Source organism: Schistocerca cancellata, chromosome 3 (genome assembly GCF_023864275.1).
Source record: "Schistocerca cancellata isolate TAMUIC-IGC-003103 chromosome 3, iqSchCanc2.1, whole genome shotgun sequence".
NCBI lineage: Eukaryota > Metazoa > Arthropoda > Insecta > Orthoptera > Acrididae > Schistocerca > Schistocerca cancellata.
In genome coordinates, this window is record NC_064628.1 from 213,345,894 (window position 1) to 213,351,166 (window position 5,273).

The window sequence follows — 5,273 nt, forward strand, 5'->3', positions numbered from 1 at the left end:
GCGCCACCGCGCCAGCACATTTGGCGCGTTAAAGATTGTATAAATGGCGGTCGCGCTGCGGTGCGCGCCAGTCGTTAACCGCAAATAGCTGCTGGCGCCAATTATTCAGCGCGCACTCACTGCCTCTGCCTCGTGCCAGCCGCCGCAGACTTGGGCAGCGCCTCCTTTTATTGCGGTTGTCTGCAATAAGCAGCCGGTCATCCGCGGCCATCAGAAGCTGTCGACGGCTGCTCCTATGAAGCTCTGCAGACAATAGCGTGTCGTAACGACGCATATACGCTCCGCGTTTTGTGATTGGCTATAGTGTGGCTGGGTGATATCAGTGGCAAGGGCAGGAATCTTAAACTTAAAGTGAAAGCACATGAAAGACGTAACTTCAGTTTTCCTTGAAGATACAAACAGATTATTTCCTTTGTGGTTGTCGAATAAATGTTGACAGTTTTCTGGCGTGTGTTGTTGGCTTCCAAGGAGGTCAAGTGTCGAACTAGACAAATATTTGCCTGAGGCATATTTGACTAGAAACAATGATTACTTAAACTGGTGGGAATCTAGAAAATTGCTGTACCCAATGCTATACCGATTGCTTCTGTAAATATTATGCATCCCAACTATGTCAGTGCCCTGTGAATGACTTTTTTTCAAAAACAAGACAAATATTAATCAAGAAAAGAAACTGACTCACTTCAAGTAAAATGGATCAAATTTTATTGATAAATTATAACACTGATAATTTTTTCTTTTCGGGTACATATACTGTCATACTAATGGTAAATGAAGGCTGTAGATACTTAAATTAATTATAATTATGCTGTATTTCTTATATTGTATTTTGTTTAAATTTTGTATGTGTATAAAAGAATGCGTTTTACTTTTAAAATTTTCCCACTTGTTAAAAGTAATTAGAATTTTGTTGTAATATTTTTTAAATTTTTACAGCAGGTGATTTAAATCTCAAAACTAATAGGGACATAACATAAACGTATTACTTCTCATTCGACAAACTTTCAAAACAGGACTAAATCAAATAAAAATACAGAACGATGACCTCAATTAAAAAGGCAATGTGACTTCTTTCTGTTTATTTTTATGAGCGAGTGGTGAGTGACTAGTCATGAAAAAGATTCCAGTGAGTGAGCAGTTCTGATCTGATGTGTGAAAAGAACAGTTTTGCCTATCTCTGTTCAGGACTGCTGTATTTGTATCCAAGTTCTCTGTATGTAAACCTGCCTTACATTGACTAAAATTTGCATGCAAAGAAAACAGAAAGCAGGTTGTCATTATAAGTTTTTTAATTCTGCAGAAGGCGGAGTGTTTTTCAGTGAGGTGTGTTTGCGCCAGCTAAAATGTAAACAAAGGATACGTAAGGACATACGAATTGAGCTTAAATGTCACAAAGTTTAGAAAGTTTACAGGAGGAATAATAATAAAAGGTACCTTGAAAATAATTTCGTTATTACTAAAGAAGTAAGTATGAAAATCACCAATCAAGGGCTACATATGTCCTCAATTGAACCACATGGTAATATAATACCACATATTCTCAAAACAGAAAAAAACGCATATTCTCATATCCCCTCAGAATGAGTAGAAAAGTGACGTATAACATGACCTACAGTCACGGATGATTTAATGAAAAAACGATGCTTTTACTATGGATAAAGCGTCGATCGTAACAAAGAGATCTAACCTCATGTACACTGAGAAAATATCTGCAAAAGTCAAAAATCGTGTAATATATAATTACACCAATGCAAGCAACGCTCTCATCATTAATCTTGAACGCTGCAGCTTATAAATACCTGTCTCTATAACTCACAAGACGCAAGCGTCTAAATTTAACAAACACAAGAGAGTAGCGGTAGTTGCCGACCACAGCGGCATGGGTGAGGGCAATAGTCCAACATCAGAGACAGTGAAAAAATGAAGTGTGTTCTTCGGCGTCCACATGGTCCATGCAAACTCACATCCTAAACCTCCAGCCAAGTGACGAGCTGGCAGAGTTCGGCTTTCAAAATACGTTGTGCGGATATGCTTCACTGTGCAACAGGGATGACGGTCATCGTTAAAACTACAGGTTTTCGGTTACACCGTTTTTTTCCGTCTCCAGTTTAACCTGACTTAAATCCTCATAATAACCGGTTTTGGAAATAACCCATTTTCAGTTTTTTTGTTGCTATTGTTTCCAAGTTATAGATGTAGACTGCCAACCAATGTGAAAAATTCTAATGAATGTGAAGGAGTAGGAGACCTCGATCTATATTGGGTGGAGTCTGTGGCAGAAATCGGTCTCATTGTCTCCAGAAAAGATGGCGAAGGTGAAGGACGTGGCGACGGCGATGGCACAAGTTGATAACTTTCTTGCATCGCCAGTTCTGGATGGTGTCAATTTTTCGCCCTGAAGCAACAGCAGAATTAAGGTTCTAGAAGTAAGGAATACTAACAGCCGTATTACTTACAAAATATAATTACACTACCAGTTTCGACACTACATTAGTGTCATTTTCGGGCCACTATGCAAACTGAATGGTGATATCCAGCCCTTGGTGCGTTAGGGCAGGTATCATGTATATTCAGTGGTCTCATGAATTAATATTTACAACTGGCTGTCTTAACGCGCCGGGGGTTGGATATCACCACTCAGTTTGCATAGGGGCTTGAAGATGATACTAATGTAGTGTCGAACCTTGGCTGCGTAATTAAAATATTTTATAAAAGGTACCGCTATTGGAGGGCAGTGTGGAGGGTAAAAATCGTAGAGGGAGACCAAGAGATGAATACACTAAGCAGATTCAGAAGGATGTAGGTTGCAGTAGATACTGGGAGATGAAGAAGCTTTCACAGGATAGAGTAGCATGGAGAGCTGCATCAAACCAGTCTCAGGACTGAAGACCACAACAACAACACCGCTATTGGTACTCCTTATCTCTACAAGTTTATGACCAGCCGCAGTCCCACGTCCACTTCAATGATGGATCTGTAAAACAAAATTGTAAGTTCAGTTATCTCGATTTAATAGCATGACAATAAAATTACAGGTATATCAATCAAATTTTCCTTCTTTTCCAAGGAACGTTGTGGATATTTCTCCTTATATGATGTCGCAAGTTTGTTGTGCCTACTCCCGTTATCAATTTTTTAAAGAAAATAGAGAATTTTTCTTTGTTGCTACCAAACTTTGTAAAATACTTCCTCTTGTGTACGACCTCCTACACAATGGTAAGGAGAGGTGGTCTACAGAGTGGTGTGGCAACTGTCGTCATAGGAAGGCTGGACAGAAGCAGAAATGGTTAGTGAACAAGTAACATAGCAAACGGAAGATTTACTTAACTTATATTACTCCAAATATACGAATTCTCATTACAAGTTTTTCGGTTACACCGTTTTTTTCCGTCTCCAGTTTAACCTGACTTAAATCCTCATAATAACCGGTTTTGGAAATAACCCATTTTCAGTTTTTTTGTTGCTATTGTTTCCAAGTTATAGATGTAGACTGCCAACCAATGTGAAAAATTGTAATGAATGTGAAGGAGTAGGAGACCTCGATCTATATGGGGTGGAGGCTGTGGCAGAAATCGGTCTCATTGTCTCCAGAAAAGATGGCGAAGGTGAAGGACGTGGCGACGGCGATGGCACAAGTTGATAACTTTCTTGCATCGCCAGTTCTGGAATAAAATTACAGGTATATCAATCAAATTTTCCTTCTTTTCCAAGGAACGTTGTGGATATTTCTCCTTATATGATGTCGCAAGTTTGTTGTGCCTACTCCCGTTATCAATTTTTTAAAGAAAATAGAGAATTTTTCTTTGTTGCTACCAAACTTTGTAAAATACTTCCTCTTGTGGAATAGAGAAATAGAGTACAGGTACCAATGTCACAAGGAAGAAGCACAAACAAAAGTGTCGTAGCTTAGTGACTTCATCACGAGTGGGCTGAGCGACTGCGGCCGGCCGGAGTGGCCGTGCGGTTCTAGGCGCTAAGTCTGGAGCCGAGCGACGCTACGGTCGCAGGTTCGAATCCTGCCTCGGGCATGGATGTGTGTGATGTCCTTAGGTTTAATTAGTTCTAAGTTCTAGGCGACTGATGACCTCAGAAGTTAAGTCGCATAGTGCTCAGAGCCATTTGAGCGACTGCTGCAAGTCGTCCTATATTGCAGCAGCAGGGTGCGCTCGAAGAACAGAGCTGCTAGCAGTGTGGCTCATCAGACATGCACCATTGGGTCCGCAAGGTCTGGCGTGACCGCTATCGTCATCGAATGGAAACTTGCAGTCCCATTACCAATGTAGCGACGCCTGTGGGGTGGTATCGGTGTGTGACACCACTTCCAAACTAGGGATCGCGCCACTGTGCAATACAACCAATGTCAAAGACAACAGTGAGACACTACCGTATATACTACGTCAAGGTAAATCTTGTACACAGCACTTACATACAAGTACGTACCTTCTAACAGGCCACTCCACACGGCAAAAAGTCCATCACTGCCTTTGCAGCGCTACACCGATTATTAGTCATGTCCCTAATGCTAGTTCCTAACTGTCGTCGTCGTTACTAAAATAGCAGTGAGCGCTTTTCCCAATATTTCAAAGCAGTGGAAATTTTACAAAAAAAAACATTATTCATTTTAAAAAAAGTTTTGTTTAAAAACCATAAAACTAAGCACTGCCGCGATGGCAAACTATTAAGCTGTGCGTTTTACCCGGTTATTGGTAAGAAATGAAAAAGCCTGTTTTAACCGAGACCAAACAAATACCTAGCTAAATAACAATGAATGATCAGAAATTGAAAGCATAAACTCCTTCAGTCTCTTAGGAAATATCTTATTCATGACATACAAAAGAGAGTAGATAGATTTAATTACATTAACAGAAAAATGTGCCAACGGCCTTGCCGCGGTGGCAACACCGGTTCTCGTCAGGTCACCGCAGTTAAGCTCTGTCGGGCTGGGTTAGCACATGGATGGGTGACCATCCGGTCTGCCGAGTGCTGTTGGCAAGCGGGGTGCACTCAGCCCTTGTGAGGCAAACTGAGGAGCTGCTTGACTGAGAAGTAGCGGCTCCGGTCTCGGAAACTGACATGCGGCCGGGAGAGCGGTGTGCTGACCACATGGTCCTCCACATCCGCATCCCGTGACGCCTGTGGGCTGAGGATGACACGGCGGCCGGTCGGTACCGTTGGGCCTTCATGGCATGTGCAGGCGGAGTTTAGTTTAGTTTTTTTTTTTTTTTTGACAGAAAAATGTGTAGAACAATTTGAGCTAAAGTATGAAAGGAAAC

At 41.4% G+C, this 5,273-nt stretch overlaps 1 pseudogene; it reads left to right on the forward strand.

Moving 5' to 3' along the window:
* The first annotated feature begins 4,874 nt into the window (after positions 1 to 4,874).
* Positions 4,875 to 4,992, forward strand: LOC126177655 (5S ribosomal RNA; annotated as a pseudogene).
* Positions 4,993 to 5,273: the final 281 nt, after the last annotated feature.